This window comes from Mustela putorius, unplaced genomic scaffold, assembly GCF_011764305.1.
Source record: "Mustela putorius furo isolate JIRA1106 unplaced genomic scaffold, ASM1176430v1.1 tig00003845_pilon_pilon_pilon, whole genome shotgun sequence".
Taxonomy (NCBI): Eukaryota; Metazoa; Chordata; class Mammalia; order Carnivora; family Mustelidae; genus Mustela; species Mustela putorius.
The window spans coordinates 48453423-48474133 of record NW_025421998.1 but is presented as its reverse complement, the minus strand read 5'-3'; the positions used below and the strand labels follow the sequence as shown (position 1 = coordinate 48474133).

Genomic DNA, 20711 nt, shown 5'->3' with positions numbered 1-20711 from the left:
TTAGTGTATTCACGATAGTGTTTAAAAGTGGAAGAGGGAGACAGGAGAATCAGAGAGATGCGAAGTGAGAAAGATGTGACCAACTAGTGCTGACTCTGAAGCCAAAGAATGTGGGTAACTTCTAGAAGCTGTAAAAGGCAGAAAATGGTTTCTCCCCTAGAGCCTTTAGTTCAATGAGATCTGTATGAGTTCTGACCAATAGAACTATGAAATAATAAATTTTTATTGTTTTAAGCCACTGACTTTGTGGTCATTCATTATGACAACAAATCGAAAATTAACATTGAATAGTGGTAAGGAACATTTGTAGCTTATTGTTTGAAAATGCTTGAAACAAAATGCTGTATATTAATGACAAGGAGTTGGAGAATAAAATGTCAAAAGTATTAGAATTTAATACCATAGTTTAAAATCATGATTTGTTTAATGTTAAGTGTGAGTGTAACTTTAGTAAAAATCTTAGAATAGTTTAGTTGTTTTGTTTTTAAATCCTTACAAATGAAGCAAAAACAATTTGAGTCAAACCATAATGAAGTTTAATGGCATAATTAAGTGATTTTAAAAAGGAGATATACATATTTTTAAATATAACAGAATTAAAAATGTCCTGGTACCCAGATTAATTGGATATTAACAACATAATAAAGTACTTCAAATCTGAGTAATCATGTGTTTTATAAGTCATGATCTTGGTGAAAAGATTTCACCAATAAGTCATATTTTCTTCAAGTTCCCAAAATTCATAATGAAGTGTGTATACGTGTCTGGGGGTGGGGGATGTGCTTTAACGAAATAAGAATCATTTTTTCTGGGTTGAAAATTACACCATAATGAAATTTCCCGGGAAAGGTTTGGTGTTGAGGCCAGGTCTCTCACATAAGCGATTAAATACATGACTATGTATGTTTCTGCAATTTAAAATGAATCATGTGCAAAATGCGTTTTGACACTTAAAGCAAATGTGCAGTTACTAATTTAAGAATTTTAAAGAGCCTCTCATGAAGATTGCCAGTAAAGAACTAGTAGCTGTTTGTCCTTTCAGAAAAGTTTTACTTATGTTTTGAAAAGCTTTATTTTATCGTCTTCCAGCCACCAGTGTCTCCTAAGAAAACCTTGAATCTAGATTATTACAGAATATTCCAGGAATATCAAATACCAAATACTTGGTACTTCAGTGTCATAGAGTGCCTCCACATTTTGGCTAAATTTATGAAGTATGTTTCCAAAAGCTTAAATTTTTTTAAGTTAGCCAGTAAGCTGCACTGTGGCTGTTGTATATACTATAATAGTATGTCCTATTTGGAAGGGACATTAATTTCTTCTACTTCCAGGTTGATATTCTCCTTAAGATAAGAAATTTTGTCTAAGTTCATAAAATAATATTGCTAGATTGATATTCAGTACATCTAAAAGTAAATCACACTTGCTACTTGTATTATCTCTTTGAATTTAAATTTACTTACCTCTAATTAGACCCTTAATTGTCCTTCCTTCTTTGTCGTCGTGTGCCTCAAATGACATAATATATTAGAAATGCATGTGAAATAACCTAAGACATGGATTCCCAGAATTCCCCACCCCCCACCAAAAGAGTTAATGACAACATGGTGAAATTTATTTGCGAAATTATGTTATTGCATTGCACTGATAGAGACTCAGGATTTATATTAACTTATAAAACATTGTGAGTAGTCAGGCAACAAAGAAGCCAATTTACCCCAGCATTTCCTACACTTAGTAGACTATGATGCCCAGAACATAGAATACAAGTTTCGTAACGTTGTTTGGAAAATACCTTCACACAGAAATTTAGACATGAGGAAGCTGACGCCTCAGGCTTACAGCTTGGTCATGGGGCGGAAGGTACCACATCTTTACACTCAGCAGAATTGCCTTTATTTTCTTCTTTACATTTTGTAGATAGAGAACCAGAGAGGTTTAATAGGTTTTTTATGGGATTAGGGATTTTAGAAACAATTCTTAGTATCTTTGATTATATAACTTTTTTTTTTTTTTTTTTTTTTTTAAGATAGGGATAAAGAAAAGTGGGGAGGGACAGAGGCAGAGAGAATCTTAAGGAAACAACCCACTGAGTTTGGAACCCAACATGGGCTCGAACTGATTCACAAGACAGATCATGACCCGAGCTGAAATCAAGAGTTGGACACTTAATTGACTGAACCACCCAGGGACCCCTAATTGCATCTGTTTAAAATTTACTTATTGTTGTTACTATTAGTATCATCATCATTATATTCCATTTGATCCTAACTTGCCCGTTTTCAAAGTGTTTGTGATGACTCTAGTAGAAATTGTGTGTGATATTTACTTTATGACTGCATACTAATAATTTTACAGAACCATACTTGAGTCTAAAAGCATAATGTGATAGCTTTGTGGAAAACTTAATAGAGGTTCAAAAACTCTACTCATTTCATACAATTATTTCTATATATTGTGTGTTAATTCTGTGACACCTATTGAATAAATTGTATGTAAAGTTTAGTATATGTGACTATAAACCAACCACAGGAATCTTCTTCCTCTTGATCACGAACATTACTGTAATTATGTTTCCCGAGGACCATCAGTCCTATTCAAACAATAGAAGCCAGCAAGTTGAAGGCCTGATTTTGTTTGCTATGGTGCTTAACCTTGTTTCTATGGATACTTAACTACTACTGAACTCCAGCTAACGTGAATCTCCTGCATGTCCGTAAGTTTCTGTGCTGTGCTTTTCTGGCCTTGGATTTTTACTGACTTGTGTCTCAAAATTGTTGCATAGAGAAGTTTTTAATTCTCTGGGTGTCTAACGATCAAATTTTTCCTGAATAATGTAAAGTTTTACCCTCTAAATACCCAGAAGCGTATATTTCAAACCCATTTAACCTTCAAGTACTTGACTCTCAGAGAGGAAGCTTATATATAGGTAAGGTTATGTGTGTGTGCTTTTATTTCTAAGATGGGGATGACAGTCATGGTTCTGATGGTCATGATGTGGACTTGTATACTGTTTGTCATATGGCAGTGCTATTCTCAGTACTTTGTATTCATTAATTCAGCCAGTTACAAGATAGAGAATATCTTCTATTTTTCCCAACCTCACTTTTTAATCGTGAGCTTCAAATAGAGTATAAAACTGACAAGCCTACCCTGTTACAAATATTTACTGTAGTTTTTTTCTTGATCTATTTCAAGCACTTGTTACTCATTTTTAAATCATCTTGGTGAAATCTTACTATAATTTTTATTTGAGGAAGAAGAAACTAAGTTATAGCTGAACTAGGTTGAGATTGATTACTCTTTGCTCTGGTGATTTTATAATGCATTAATGTGCTAAAATCTAGAAGTACTTAAAACCTCATTAGAATTTGACACAGGATAGGATTTTGAATTATACATTATTCTCAAGAAGAGATTTATTACAGACCTATACTTATAATGTAGATGGTACATTTTGAATAGACTAGGAATGTAGCCAAAGATATTTAAAATACTAGTGTGTGGTTATACTGTGGAAAACTCTTAGCGCAGACTTTGTTTTTTGGAAAGGGGGACTGTTTTGAAACAATTGTTTTCCCATGACTAGCTCAAAATCAATAGTTTTATTAGCATTTATATTTAATTACCAGAATCTCAGTGTGTAGTCTTTCTATTGCTATATAATCTTTTTTATACAATATAGAACTTAATTCTTAAAATTAGAAACCTTTTCACATTAAGGTCGTCCTATATTTAAATTAAGATGAGTACGTGAATATTTTGTACTCAGTGGAAGATCCAGGCTTATCTACAATTATTCATACAAAGACTTTGCTGGCATTTTCTCATCAAACAATTTGAAATGTAGTTAAATAAATAATATTCCTAGCACTCTGATGATTACTAGCCTGGGAAAGATAAGAATTATAGTGAATGGTAGAATATATGATGCCTTTTTGGTATGCCCTTTAAAATGAAATATTTTAATACTCATATTTACATAGCTCACTTAAATCTCTTATGTTTAATATTTTAGATTTGTTAGTCTCTGTAACAAAGTAAATCAAAAGTTCTGTACAGCTTTTAGCTCTTTTAGAGTTATATTTTCTTAACTCATTTACATATATTAGAGAAGACAAATACAGAAAAGTGGGTTCTCGGTGTTTTACATGAATTCAGACATCAAGTGTTGATAAAATATTTAAGAAATTGTATAATTAAAGCATAGGTGTCAAAATATTTTTTATGAATTATTATAAAGTAATTTTTCTTATAAAGGGTGAGAGAAGATAACAAGGGTTTTGGATGCTCATCTCTACTATTGTAGCACAAAAGCAGCCACAGGCAAACTATAAATGAGTGGTTGGCCATGTTCCAATGGCACATTTCAAAGAGAAGAAATAACACTGATTTGCTCTGAGGGCCATAGTTTCCTGACCCCTAGTATGAGATCACAACTGTCATGGAAGGAGGAAGGTACAGGAAACAGAATGCAAACTTAACAATTAGGAAGGATCAACCCAGCGAAGGTTCTTCAGCTCAGGTCCACTGACGGGTTTTAGGCATCAACATGCAGCATGTTGTATGCTGGTTTTGTTTTGTTTTGTTTTGTTTTTGACTTACATCTCTTATTCCATTTCAGATGTAGAGTTCAATGATTAATCAGTTGCTTATAACACCCAGTTCTCATCATGTCACTTGCTCACCTTAATGCTCATCATCCAGTTATCCCATCCCCCACCCACCTCCCCTCCAGCAACCTTCAGTTTGTTTCCTAGACTTAAAAGTGTCTCATGGTTTACCTCCCTCTCTGGGAGAACTTCCCATTCAGTATTCTCTCCCTTCCCCCATAGTCCACTGCACCATTTGTTATATTCCACTGCTTTCTTTTTCTTGTGAAATATGTCATGCCTGTCTTTACTGCCTGAGGCATATCCTACCTGAGGGTTTGTGCACCCTAAATGTTAAAAACCATTCTGTTTGTTGGGGCACCTGGTTGGCTCAGTGGGTTAAAGTGTCTGCCTTCAGCTCAGGTCATGATCCCAGCATCCTGGGATCAAACCCTACATTGAGCCCCACATCAGGCTCTCTGCTCCATAGGGAGCCTGCTTTCTCTCTGACTGCCTCTCTTCCTGCTTGTGATCTCTGTCTGTCAAATAAATAAATAACATCTTTGGAAAAAAAAAATTCTGTTTGTTAAAAATGGCAGCAGTTTATAAATAAATGTGTCCCAGATTACTGAAACACATATGTAGGAAATGCTGAGAAATACTTCAGCCTCACCAAAGTTTTCCATGAATTAGAAAGGCTGTTCCTATAAGACTGAGATAAAAAGGATTATAAAAGGCCATGGTTTTGAAACTGCTCTAGGGAAAAACTGACAGGTTGGTCAGGGGCTTCTGTGGATGGTGAGGTCAGAAAAGAGTGTCATTGCTGCTCCCGATTTTTCAACTGAGGCAATTCAACTTTATTGAGCATTTCAAGTCTCTGCCTGTTAATGTATATGAATAAAAAAATAAGATACAACTTCTTAAAAACTACTGTATAATAGTAAATTGATAATATAAATATAGTATATATGTTTTCTTTTTTCTGTCCTAGCCTGCACAGTATTTCTTTGGATATACTTTATCATGGGCAGTAATTCTGCTTGGCTTTTTAAACAGGGTGTATGATAATGGCAAAATAATATTAATCTTTAATGAGGTCTGTGGGAGATATGGATGACCAGACTATGAGTCTGTTAAGCATGGCACCTCTTTGTATTTTGTTGCAGGTTTTCTGCTCTGGAAAAACAATGTAACTATTGATGATTAATCTTGGCATTCCAGTATAGAAAGTTCTGCCAAGTATCTAAATTGAGATTATTTAAGTAATGTTATTAACTCTTAAGCCATATAGTATTTCAGTCTGGGTAACACAAGAGATGCATTTTACGTTCCTTCCTTCCTTTATTGATGAATTTTTCTTAAGAGCCTACTATATGCTAAGTTCCAGGGATCTGAAGGAGAATATATAGTTCCATTGCAAGAGAAAAAAAAAAGTATTTGGCTGCTGTATCACATTTCTATTTTGAATTATTTTAGTATTAATACTATCCACTTGGAAAAAACTCATGATATTGAGTAATTTAATTTATAAGCATTAACTTCTTAAAATGTGATATTTGATCAGGACTTTTTCGAATCTCTCCTTTAAACCTTAAAATAATTCTGGTGTATACAGGGAAGGCTCAGGGGTGGACCTGTCAGATTTTGTTGTCTCTGTTTTGCAGATGATAAAGAAAATGAGAATGGATAATGAGATACCCAAGGGCACACTGTTCTTCCATCAGAGATCTACTAGATTGCCCATTTCCTCCTCCTCCTATTCTTGACTCCACTCTACTCTTCCTCTCCCTCAATTCCTAGGCTTGTGTCTTTCTCATATCTACTCAGATTGAATAGGCCCTTTAAAATGTTCAGTAAATGTTTTGACTAATGATTCTCACTCTCTACCACTCATCAAAATACAACATAATTTTAAAGAAGAATATGTATTTTTAAATGTTTTCAGAATATATAGGCAATTTTATATAACTAGAGAGTATATTAGGCTCATCAAGTTCCTTTTATCCTTGTGTTTATGTTTTGATGCTCCTGTAGGATTGCAGTTATAATAAGCTCACACACCTCATTGATGTAAGATAAAACATGAAGCACAGGTTAATACAGGTAAATGGAGACTTACGGCATAATTTGGATACCCCCGATGATCTCTTAAAAGCTTTAAAAGAGTCTAAAATCTACTTGGTTAATAGCTTTTGCATGTACTTCAAATTTATTTTTTCTGTTTTTCAGGCTCTACAGTTTCATGTTTTTCCCTCACTCCAAAATACAATACCTTTGCCAGTTCTACCCAAATCCTTTTCTTGAAAAATTATAGATAGTTAAGCTATAAATGGTTTTTCTATCTGAAAGATTATTGTAGGTGGTAAGTAAACAGCAGACATTCTCTAGAAATGATGATCTTGTTTTCACATAAATATGTTCAGTTAGAGAAATATGCCAGAGATATATGAATAGTTGGCATAGTTTATGTTCTATTAACCTTGCTTATTTTTATAGCATGTTTTATTGTCTTAAAATTAATGTTATCTATTTTTGGCCACTTCAAAAATGAATAAAGCTTATGTTGTAAAATAGTTTTCCTACATGGTATTTTCTTGAAGTTTTAATAAAGCATTACTGGTTTAATAAAGCATTACTAGTTTAATCATCACTCACTGCTCATATTTTGTGCAAAATTATAATTGCAGGCATGTACTGTACGATTCATCATGGGTTATTTATGTACCCCAAACAGTATGGTAATGAAAAAGCAAAGGTCATGACTATCTCTAAATCTAGCTCAGAATTATTCATTAAGTTTATTCTCATTTTTGTGTACAAAATTCTTATAAAAAAATAGAACCACCAAAGCAGTGGATATATATATTTTTTATTTATTTGTTTATTTGACAGAGACATCGCAAGTAGGCAGAGAGGCAGGCAGAGAGAGAGGAGGAAGCAGGGCCCCAGCTGAGGAGAGAGCCCGACGCAGGGCTCAATCCCAGAACCCCAGGACGTGACCCGAGCTGAAGGCAGAGGCCTTAACCCACTGAGTCACCCAGGTGCCCCAGAGCAGTGGATATTCTAACAAAAAACTGAAATATATTGTCAGTGGAATTTGAAGGGAAAATTCAACCTCTCTTTGGAATAAATGATTGAAAAGTAAATTTAAATAATATATAGTGTTTGGGCCCCCCCCCCATCAGACAGGTAATGTGCCAAGGTCATTACAACGTTTGAAGGAGGCACATATCACACAAATGTGTGAACACCCAATCATCAAGCTTATGAACTACAAAAGGATCTACTGATCTTAATCATATGCTAATAAAGGGAGATTTTGTATAGCTGTCTCTAAACTTCAATCCTCCTTTGAGAATTTAATTTTGAATACCATGTCTATAGTATTGTTATCATTAAAAATATATACAGTTAATATATGAACCCATACATTTCATAAAATAATTTTTAAAATACAGAAGTGTAATAAAGAGAAAAATCCCTTTTTGTCCTCCTAGTCCCCTCCCTTTCCATGCTTAATCACAACAAAAAGGTTAAAGTATAGATCACTACAGTTGAATCTCAGTTATCCTTTCTGAAGTAGTATCTTAATCTTGTCTTCTGTTAGTACAGCATTTCAAGAAATTATCTTACAGATTCAAGTGGCACAAATTATAGATCTCAGGGCTCCCAGATATTGGGAATACTTTTAAAGGTCTTAATCTAGACACAGATCTTAAACTAAAATGTATACACACATATATGAAGGTATAGGTAATGTGTAGATGTATCTCGTATATACGTGTGTGTATTATATATGTGTGTGTAGCAAATACATGGAAAAATCACTTCAGAGATTTCATGGAAGAAAGTAGGTATCCATTGGTTATTGGGCTGGAATGAGAGCTGGGTAGTGGAAACATAAAGCTGATAAATCAGAAGTATACATGTGTGTGTATATGTATATGTGTGTGTGTGTCTGTGTGTGCGTGCACATGCGTATGTATGTCTATATAATATAAACTATAAATTTTGGGCTCTATGTATTAATCATAAAACTTTATATTCTATGCAATGTTAATACAATATTTTAATACATTAAGTTATTTATTATAAATATAATGTTATTTATGATATGTAAATATATATTACACATAATATATGTTACTCTATATATAAAATCTTCCCATTACCCTCCTCTTATTCTACCCCAGTAAATAATGGATACCTACTTTGTTCCATTAAATCTTCTCCATATAATGCTGGTGTTTCATGCATTTGACACAATGGAGACACCATAAGAAAAAATAAATATTTGTCTCCAACACTATAAGTTCCTTAAGAGTAAAGAGCATTTGTTACTTAACAATTATTAGCATTAATTTATAACTGTTTCAAGTTCTACTCATTTGAAGTCATTCTAGTTGGTAATGAGTACTTTTTGAACTTAAGAAAGTGTGGCGCTTAGAATCATAGAAAAATTATTTTTGAAATCCAGATGGAACTAGACTTTTACACAGGACACTCAGTTATTTGCTCTGTAAACTTGGATGAGATACTTAATTTTTTTAACTTTATTTTCTTCATCTGTAGAGATAAAAGAAAAGTTATATCATGCAGTTATTAAGCATATTAAATGAGTTAATTTAAAACATTTGGTAAAAGTCGGGTAAGAAACCTTAGTTCTGATCTATATTTAAATATATTGAAATGATTCCTGTGCTTTAATATCAGTTACCAGTTTATAGCAAAATATTTAATACTTAAATTTTATACATATGTGGTCAAGGTGAATTAAGAATTTCATTTGCCATTTAATCTACTCTTCCATAGTAATTGGCCTCAAGTATCACACAGTTTCATTTTTTTTTTTAAAGATTTTATTTATTTATTTGACAGAGATCACAAGTAGGCAGAGAGGCAGGCAGAGAGAGAGAGAGAGGAGGAAGCAGGCTCCCCGCCGAGCAGAGAGCCCGATGCGGGACCCGATCCCAGGACCCTGAGATCATGACCGAAGGCAGCAGCTTAACCCACTGAGCCACCCAGGCGCCCACACAGTTTCATTTTTTATCTAAGAAGATAAAATTGAAGAGCGACTGAGAAGTAAGCAAAAAAGTATGAGAATTTTGGACACAAAAAAGGAGCTAGTGGAGGGGTGCCTGGGTGGCTCAGTGGGTTAAAGCCTCTGCCTTCCGCTCAGGTCACGATCCCAGGGTCCTGGGATTGAGCCCTGCGTCGGGCTCTCTGTTCAGAAGGGAGCCTGCTTTCCTTCCTTTCTCTCTCTGCCTGCCTTTACACCTAATTGTGATCTCTGTCTGTCAAATAAATAAATGAAATCTTAAAAAAAAAAAAAAAAGGAGCCAGTGGAGAAGAAAGCCATGTGCTTCTCAACTTTTCTTCTAGGAAGAAGATAGGGATACTTTCCTCTGCCAAGGACATGGAAGGGAAACAGTACAAAATACGTTATAAAGGGCACTGTAAGAGTTTTCATGCTTCAGAGATAAACAGATAATCATTGCCATATACAAGTTAAAAATAGTATGGAAATAGTTTTTCATGGAAGATTAACAACTGAAGCCAGAAATGTTTGTGGTTGCTCATATGGAAATTGCTTTGTTAGATGAATGTCCTGACTGGGCAAGAAGTAGTCAGTAATTTGTGTGAGCTGTTAGACTCAGAGTTCAAAATCCCGTACCGAGTGGTTCTGATTTCAGATGACGTTGCATATGTCGGTAGAATTATCATTTCTCTTTTGGCTTTTGAATCATTTAGGAACAAGATTTTTTTTTTTTTTAAGAGAAAAGAATAACCTTCCCTCTAGCCTTGTTTATTATCAGAGTGTAACATTCATGTGCGCTTGCTTAAGTGTTCATAACAAGCTTGTAGATCCCAAAAGGAGCTGAAGAATAGTTTCTGGTGGTCTTTGACTATGTAATTGCTGCCAGCTGAGGAAACGAAATTCCAAATCAGTTTCAGGAACTTTCACAAATAACACTTAACGTAATTATAAGGCATAAAGCTCAGTATATAGTTTATGTAACAGAGTCTTACCTAACCACAGAATAGTCAAAGAACAGTCAGAAGTCTTCACAGAGGTATATAGTAACCTTTGGCTTGACATGATACTTCTTTAGATTTATTAAACCTTCTGGTTGTGCATTTGAAATTATGCCTGTTTAAAACATCCTTGTATGTATTTTGCTGTGAGCATTTCCAGGAGCATCTAACAATAATGATAAAAAGGTGATCATCAAGAGGCAGAAAATCCTCCATCTTTGCTTAAGCATGTTGGAATATAGTAGTTTTGAGATCTTGGCCAAGGACATTTAGTGTTATTTCTTTACTTTTCAAAACAGTGTATTCAACTTTTAGGGAAATAAAATTTTTAAAATTCAGATTCCTAGATGGGTATATTACTAAGTAATCATACTACAAAATTATTATTACTTTTCAGAGATGTTGAATACAGTGTTCACTTAAGTAGGGAACTTCTCATGATAACTTTGCTTTTATGGTTAGATTTCATTTTGTGCAACTTTTAAGAACCATTTCTAATATTTTGACAAAGGGTAAGTTTGTCCGTGTTGTGGCTAAAATTCAATCATAATTTGCAAAAGCAGGTTGAGAAATGTCAGCATTGCCCATATTCTTCCCATATACATTTCTGTATCATTTACTTCTATGGTCAATTTTACATATGTTAAAACTTCAGAGAATATTCTGGAGGTATGTTATCATTATGTACAGGCAGGTTTCATATGAAGAAATCATCCACTTTTTGTCTCTTTTTCTACACCTCCCTTGCCTCATTAAAAGATGTGCATTCTTATCTACTTTTTCTTTTTTGAGTAGTATTTTCCCATTATATAGACTAGAAACTGGAATCATTGAGGAATTCTGAATATGTTTTCTTTGCCATGTGTGTAAGACCTACATTGATCGTGTGCTCATCATTTTAGCCAAGGTCTCCCTTTATACCTACAAATACTTTATATCTACAAATAATTTCTCTCCCTACCTTTAATGCAGTGGTTTTCAGCCTGAGGCAAATTTGCCCCCAGGAGACTTGTAGCATTACTATCTGGAGACATTCTGAGTTGTCATGACTGGAGGTGTGGTGCTGTGGGCATAGAGTGGGTGGAAGTTATGGATGATGACAAAATTGCAGAAAGCATAGGACAGCCACCAGGGGGGCCTTCCTCAGCCCATAGAGAAAACCATGCTAAGGTTGAAAACCCCTGCTCCCATTTCTTTTTGGTCATTTCTCCTCCAGATTTTTTTTTTTTTAAATACTACTTTTGCTGCTTAAATCACCTGATGAGGCATCTTTAAGAGTATAATCTTGAGTATAAGATCTAAATTCTATACCCTGGTTCCAAACTTGATCAAGTTATACATTCCAATGCTGCTGCTGTGGGATCTTCTGTGGCCTTTGTTAGGGTGTTGTCTTCATAGTTGTCCTTCTCTGGCATGTATTTTGGGCCCCCATATCTTCACAGCTTCTCCCCAACCAACTCCTGTTCAGTGATGCCAGAGAATTCTACTCCCTGCATTTCTGGACTCCAGCTCAATCCTGGAAGGTTTAGTTGACCATTGCAAGAAATCGTTCCAATGAGTTTATGCCATTATCTCTATCTAATTATTAACCACTTAATTTTCTCATTTCTGTGATTATCTTTGCTTAAAAAAAAAAATCCTTTCTATTGGTGAAATCCGTTTTGCAGTAATAATATGGAGTAGTTTCCCTTTTGAAACCAGAAGTCTCACATACTTGAGGAGCAGAATGAAAAGCGTCAGCCTCCTTGACTTTTTGCTAGATTTCGGAGCAGCCTGTGAGGCATTGCCAGAGAATATTAAGATGTTAACCTTTGTATTATTCTTTAACTTTGTGATGTATGTTTCACCATAAAAATCTTTAGCGATTATAAATCTTTTATGACAGCACCTACCTGTTAACACATTGCTTTATATATCATGCTTCCCTATATAGCACTGTGTATATGCACAACAGATAGTTACTGTGTCAGCAGAGTAATGGGGGCCAAGTCGTCAAAAGTAGTACCAGAAACAAAGTAAACAGAATGCAGAATCTTGGCTAGGGAAGATTTGTAGATTATGAGGGCTGAATAGATAAATATATTCATCTTTTTTGCTGAAAATTTACTAAATATAAACCAAAACTAAAAACAAGATGTATGTTCCTTTCTGAAAAGAGGGAACCTGTCTATCCTTAAATCACAAACTTCTAGGAATACCTTCCAGATGTTATTCAGCTTGGACCTAATTTTAAAAATAGAATGCAGAGATTCATTACTTATGTCCCTTGGCAGTTTACAAAGGAAGAAAGTTTGTTCAAGGGAGTTTCCCAATTACTGCACTTGGCAAAATGATACTGGGTCAGTGTTAAGAAGTTCATACTTACCCTTCAAATATCCATTCTCCACTTTAGGAATGGGCAGTGTAAGACGGAAGGATGGATCTGCAGTCATAGAGTTGTTTAGGTTTTGGGTTTTTTTTTTTAATTGGTTTAATTCTGTCATAAGGATTAAATAAAACAAACAAGACAGATGGTGCTAGATGCCCATCTCCTCACTTCAGAAACCCAATTTTATTTGACACAGCAGTATCATTTTTTACCCATGCAGCTTGGGATGGTCTTTGTGATGTAACTGAAGATTTTCTAGACTCTTTATTTAAAGGGGCCCTTTTCTCTCTTTCCTCCTCCCATCTGGAAAATATCCAGTATGCACCATTAAAGGAACATAAATAATGCCGACTTCAAAAAAGAATATCATCTCTCTCTAGTAACCAAAATATCATAGCGTATCTATTAGTTTTAACATTATAGTGAACTATTACAGGTTTTTTTGTTGTTGTTGTTGTACCCAACTCCTATCAAAAGTTTGATCAGGACAACTGATTTTCTTGAGGGTATGATAGGCATGCAATAGGTACAGTCTGAGGTGACCTTAGGTAGAACGTGGGGAAAAAATTAAGTTCAGTAATTATTTATTTGAATGTTGTGTGCATACCATTCATTGGCTCAGGTCTTATGTGAAGCTAGGTCATTACTCTGCAAAAAATAGGTCCTGTGACTTAGAATGGTAATGTGTCAGAAATGGTGGAAAATTCTTTCAGCAAAGAGAATGTCCTTTCTGGTCCCTGGAATTACTACGTGTTAAGAATGAATGGGAGAGAAGAGGAGGGAGATGAAATGTAAATGTAGACTAGAAAAAGAGACAGAAAGAATTGCAGAAATTTACTAACAAATAGTGCCAGAAACCTAAATTTCCTTCCTTACACATTTTCTTTTTCATGCAAAATATGTGCTTCCCTTCACAAATATGTGTTGGCTCCTACTCTGGTGTAGGTGTCACCAGAGACACTTTGGATGCAATGCTGAGGCTGAGCCAACAAGATAACGTGGTATCTGGTATGAGCCTAAAGCTCCAGGCCAGGAGAGAATCACATTAACCAACACCATATTGGAACAGAGACAATTGCTAAAAAGGAGAGGTAACTACGAGAGCCGTTACGGATGGATTTCACCTCAGCAGGCATGTCAAGAAAGACTTTTTTGAGCAAGAGGAATGAAAATAAAAGGCACTTTGTCACCCAACCTGAAACCTCAAGGAAAGTACTGATGGAAGAGAACATTCTAGAGAAAGGTTAAGAATGCCTATGACTGAAGAGAACTTAAACTCAAAAGGCTTAAAAATATGTTAATGAGGTTAGAATGGAGAGAAAAGGAGGAACATAATTATAGAGAAGCACAATGTGTGATTGACAAGATGGATCGAGTCATTTAATGGATTTGATAGTACTAATTAAAATTGGATGGGTTGCTAAAACTTTGAACCTTTTGTTTTATGCTTTTAAAACTAAAACTTTTTGTTTTATGCTTTTACTCTCATGGCTTAGCTACAATAATCAAAGCAATATATACCAGTGTTTCTTATTTATAACTACACTAGAAGGCTGAAAATAATTTATATATTATACATTTAGTCATGAAGTAAAACTAATTATTTTCTGATGTCTACGAGTTGTTCATTACTGTTCACCTTTCTTCTACTCATCTTATCCTTAATCATAATAACTTTATTTCTATGACTGTCATAGTGTTTTATAAATGAAACATATTTGGTACATTCTTAATTCCATCCATTAGAGGAGACCCCTACTAAGGTGGTATGTTATATTGGTCTAATTTGTCCTGCCTTATAACTTGGAAATGGCAAAGTTTCTTCCTTTTCTTCACTGCCATGTCTTATGTCCTAGCCAGACTCTAGCTTTCTTGCCAACTTACTCCTTCGGCTCTGTTATTTGTCATCTGGTTTGTTTCTTTCTTTCTTTCTTTCTTTCTTTCTTTCTTTCTTTCTTTCTTTCTTTCTTTCTTTCTTTCTTTTTCTGTATTAGAAACCCCTTTTACCTGATTTACCATTTATCTGAAAGTCACAAATTAGTGCCAACCCAGGTTAGCAAACTTCTCGTTTAAACACAATTTTGATTCTCCTAAACATAGATTTGATTTCTTAAAGTTTTCTCAATCACTTTGGGAAAAGAAGAGAAAATAGCTTTCTTGATCACTAGTATTGTTTGGAGGAGGTTGAGATGAATTTTAGTAAACTTGTAAGACTATGTCTCTGTTCTTTTTCTACATAACCCCCGAGAACAGGAAGAGTGATTTCTGTTGTTTTTCTTGTTGCGGGGTTATGGCAACCTCAAAAATTGCATAAAATTATTATTCCTGTAACTGAAATCTTGACCAAAATTAACATATTTTTGCAGTCTAAAAATGAAACCATTAACTATAAAACTGCATGAGCAGAATTTAATATTAGAATGTTAATTTTGTGTGTGTGTGTGTGTGTGTGATTTAACTCTTTTTGAACATCCTACAAATGTAGAGTCAAATTACTGGTTATGAGTACATTTATTAATATTTGTTGTTGAAAATTGTTTTAATTCAGAAATGTCAATACTTGGGGCGCCTGGGTGGCTCAGTGGGTTAAGCCGCTGCCTTCGGCTCAGGTCGTGATCTCAGGGTCCTGGGATCGAGTCCCACATCAGGCTCTCTGCTCAGCAGGGAGCCTGCTTCCTCCTCTCTCTCTCTGCTTGCCTCTCTGCCTACTTGTGATCTCTGTCTGTCAAATAAATAAATAAAATCTTAAAAAAAAAAAAAGAAATGTCAGTACTTTACCTGTCACTTTTCTAGACTTAATTATGACCATTTTATGGGTTTTTATTTGTCTTGCTTTGTTTTTGCTAATGTAATAATTATCTTTTTTATTATATTTCATCATTGGTTATTGCCACTATTTTTAGAGCTACCAAGTTTTGTGAATGGGGTCTTTGAAAATATTAAATTTTATAGTTGGTTATTGCTATTATATAGGAAAGTGCACATTATTGTGTGGAATTGATTTTATACCTAAGTACCTACTGAACTCTGTGAACAGTCCACAGTTCTTTTATATTTTTAAATGATTACTTTTTATGTTTAAGAAGGAGGCTACATTGTATCTTATTTTCCAGTATTTTACCCTTCTATTTATTGTTCTTGTTACATTAGCTAAGAAACCAGTACGCTGACATACGTTAGCAGTGAAGCAGTGACGTCAGTTATCCTTGTGCTTTCTTTAAGGTAATTCTTAAAGAAATTCTTCTCCCCACTTTTTTACTTCTTTTTGTTTTGTTAGGAATAGTTGTTGAATAGTACAAACACTAAATGTAATTAGAAGTTCACATTGTAGGGGTACCTGGGTGGCTCAGTTTGTTGAGCTTCAAACTCTTCATTTTGGCTCAGGTCATGATTTCCAGTAATGGGATCAAGCCCTTAGATAGGGCTCCAAGCTTGGTGGGAATCTTCTTGAGATTCTCTCCCTTTCCCTCTGCCCCACTCTCTGCCCCTCCCTCTGTTTGTTTACACACACAAGCACACTCTTTCTAAAATAAATAAATCTTTAAAAAAGTTCCTATTGCGGTTTCCCTTAATTTCATAATGTGTTAAATTACAGATTTTTATATGTTGAAACTGAACTAGAAACCTTCGTATAAATTCTTTTTTATATCATATTGTGATGAGAAAATTATATGTATATTATCATAACTTTGAGTTAATATAGTATGTTCACATGATTATTACTGTATAAATATCATTTATTTCTAATAGTTTGTTTCCCTTTTTATTATTATTATTATTCTTTTTTAGTTTGTTTCCCTTATAAGGAGGATCCTTTTTCCTTCTGTAATTTCCTGACAACTTAACATTGTCATTTCACTAGATTAAGTGCTCACATGATATGCTTCAGACTGTGGGTAAACATCTTCATTGCCGCTCTTTCCTGCATATGGGGGTTGAAGGATCTGCACCCGATTCCTGAGAATAAAGTGCTTGGTTACTTACTTTTAACATTGAACGAGGATCTTTTTCTGCACCTTGATTTTGTTCTTTCTCAGCTTGAATCATCCCAGGATTGACTTCAGTGGAGCCCTACCTTGTACATTTTGGTTGCTGGTTTTTATTTCCATTCTAATGCCATCTCTCTCTTAGAAATTCTCCAAAATTTCTAGTCACATCATAGCATTACTCGTTATTCCCAAGTGTTATATATGTGTATTTGTGTGTGCATCTGTGAGCTTCCAAGTGCATTTCATCCCACCAACACCACTAGTACACATCTTTAGGGATTTTAGATGAGGAAGATGTGTTCTCAGGCTACCACCTTGATCAGCTTCCCAAAGATTTATTATAATAAGAAACCCTTACAAAAATAGTTTTTTTCTTCTGATATATTCTTAAATTATCATCCATTAGACAGCCTACTTCATAAAATTAAAAAGTAATTGATTTCTTCCTTAAAGGTGCACTTAGAATTTATAACACTTTCTTTGGGAGGGGTCCCCAAAGAGTCCACCATTATAATTCTTATTACTTATAATGAGTAAGTATAATTATAAGTAATTACTTGTAATGAATAATAAATGACTCGCATTACTTATAATCCCATCATTGAAAGGTCATCCTGTCTTGGCTGTTATCTTTCTCATATTATCTTCAAATTTGTGGTGATTACTCTCTAGTTGATTGATTTAGTTTATTCTTAATGAACATAGAAATGATTCTATTGGGTTGCATGAAAGAAATGAGCTATTTTTAGATGAATTGTGTTTTATATAGATGTCTCCAGAGTAAACAGAGGAAGATATGCTTGTCTGTTTTACAACTGGAAACAAGAAATAACTAAGCTATTTACTTAGTTACTGTATCTAATGTAACAAAACTGTTTTATCTTTATTCAGAATTTTAAAAGATCAAGTTTTAGCTATGGTTTCAAAAAAAGTAACCCCTTTTTTGTTGCTTTCTCTCCTTACCCCTTAGTAAAATAAGAGATTATATTTTATATGCCATATGATAAATTGTTTTGAGTGACACTTGAGAAGAGGTGATAAACAGTTTAATATCAAGATGAGTGTTAAGTCAAATTCAGTTTAAATTTTTTGTTTTGCTTATATTAATTAAAATATTTTGTCAGTATTTGAGTGCTGGAGAAAATTTATGTATTTGTCCCTCATTTGTCAAGCTATTGTGTAAAACGATGAAAGTTATATGTAAAGCAGTTAAAATCCCACAAATTCAGTATCCCTTTTAAATCCAAATCCATGGATTTTTGTATAGTTTAATGTGGTACAATGACTTCTTCCCATACCTCTTTAGCACCATATAGCTTGGCATACTATGCATATTAAGAGTTCATTATCATCATCATATTATATTTATTGGGTGGCTTAGCAAGTTGGGTGAGCTTCTGCTTTGAGCTATAAAAATACTATTTTTGAAAAATATCTTTGGCTTCTTGTGATTTTTAGGCCAGTAGATGTTGCTGGACAGAGCTCTGAGTTACTGGGGCTTTTGAATTGTGTTTTTTAACAAACAAGATAGGTCTTCATGAATTAACATAGTCTACATTTGAACTTACCTGAATTTGAGTCCCTTGTGCCTTACTATATTCACTATTCTTCTTCTATAACTTAATTAGATCTTTTGCTCTTTTATATCCTGTGGGAATTTGCAATGTATCAGACTGCAGGACACAACTATTTCTTTTGTCTTGAAGAAGAATAAGTATTTAGATTCTCACTGTCATTTTTTAGGGTGTTTTAATGCCAAACATATTAAAATATATTATTTATCAATTATATTTACATTCTTCTTTTAACTATAACTTTTTTGTTTGTTTGTTTTGTTTCATGAGCCTATTTTAAATGACCAAACTAATGTAACTCTTTTGCACTCTGTTGTGTTCTCTTAGAATCTTATGGCTAGTGGTGCCTGAATGGTTCAGTGGGTTAAAGCCTCTGCCTTTGGCTTAGGTCATGATCCCAGGGTCCTGGGATCAAGCCCTATATCAGGCTCTCTGCTCAGCAGGGTGTATGCTTCCTCCCCCACCCCACCCCCATCTTGCCATGCCTGCCTCTCTGCCTACTGTAATCTCTGTCTGTCAAATAAACAAAATCTTAAAAAAAAAAAAAAATCTTATGGCTGAAATGTTCCTGGTTGAAAACAAGGGCTATTTTACTATTCAATTAAATCTATTTTGTTTCCCTCTTAAAACATTGACTTTTTTCCCTTTGATTCACCACATAATTAGTTGAAGGCAGAAAGTTAACATGCTATAAAGAGATGTACAAGAAATTATTACCTCAGAATGAAAATAATTATTATAAATTAGGCTGTTACTGTAGTATTTATTATCAAGAATATGAAAGACAAGCCCAAAGGCTTCTTCCATAATAATTAGACAGACTTCCCCTACCCTCTTTTTCCTAAACTTCACAAGACTTATTTTTTAAAATGAGTGGTATAATGTGTAGAATAATGTCATCGTGAGTGGCAATTTTCATAGGGAAGTTGTGTGAATATATGTTTTTGTTTTTTTTCTGCAGTGCCGAGAGCTTATATCCAAGCAAAGTGTTCAAATCTAAAACGAAACAAATCTAAAACAAAACAAATGCAAACTTTTCTTTCATCTTTTAAGTCAGGAAATATTTCAGTCTATCAGATTATATTTTTAGAAGAATAATGTATATAATAATTTCCTATCATTGAATTTGACATTTACTTTTAAATGCCTTTTAATATATTCCTATAAAGATTATCAATCAGTTTTACTTATATGAATTAGTGCTCACTATTCAGTAGTATCTCTCACTCCTTTCATTGGACATGTGTATAATCCAGACTGACATTTTCTTTCTTATAATTATTACTCCTCTTTACTGGTATTTTAATTATTTATAGCCGCAAGCATTTATTTGTCTTTTAAAAGCCTTCCAATCCCAATCAGAATGAATAAACAATTAAAAGGAAGAAAGGTTTTGTAGTTCTTCTTTTCCTTTTGATTGTGTGTGTTCTATATAACACTTAAATTATTCTTTATGAAATTAGTATATCCAGGAAACTGGAGAATTACGCTTTAGGCTGAGTGAATGGAAAACATGTTAGTGTTTCCTTTGTAAGGTTTCCAGGATGTCACAGGAGATTTCTAATGTGCTGCTTGTTTGTGTTCTCCCTAGACCTTTTTCAGTTTATTAAAATTCTGGAACAATAATTAAAATGTTGTTTAGCTTTTCCTATGTTCTACACCTCACTGAAAACATGTCGGCAGAGAAAGCAAACGTTCATCAGGGCTCAATATAAAACAGATTCCGCAAGGGATTGTGCCAAATCCAACCAACCATAGCAGTCAAATCAATGTATGTTTTGTTTTAATTTTTTATTTTTGCCTTTGCTTTAGCAACTTGACTCTGGTATTGTTGTTCCTTATTGCCTTATCATTTTATGGCATGATAGTTCCTAAAATTGACAATGTTTCCTATCTTTGCAGTGTATATGTTTGATGCTATAAACTGTAAGAGAAAATGACATTTAGACTCAGTAAATATTTGCTTTATGTCCTCTACATCTGTTTTACAGAACTCCTTTTTTTTTCTTTTTAATTCTTCCATCAATACCTACTGAAAACCGCTTGCTTCTACCTTTTGTCTAGATGTTACAAATTCTGCAGTGTCCTAATTTGCAAGTTAGGATTTTTATTATTATTAAGCAAAGAGTTGTTCTTCTCTCATCAGTTTGTA

The 20711-nt window shown here is 34.1% G+C and overlaps 1 protein-coding gene and 1 non-coding gene across 2 annotated transcripts in view; one reads left to right on the top strand and one right to left on the bottom strand.

Annotated features, from left to right (window-relative positions):
- Positions 1–20711, top strand: part of CRPPA (CDP-L-ribitol pyrophosphorylase A) — a 306180-nt gene that overhangs the window by 258257 nt on the left and 27212 nt on the right. The window lies entirely within an intron of this gene.
- LOC123387127 lies at positions 7772–7875 on the bottom strand. Its single transcript, XR_006601483.1, has one exon. It is a non-coding gene; the product is annotated as a small nucleolar RNA U13 (small nucleolar RNA).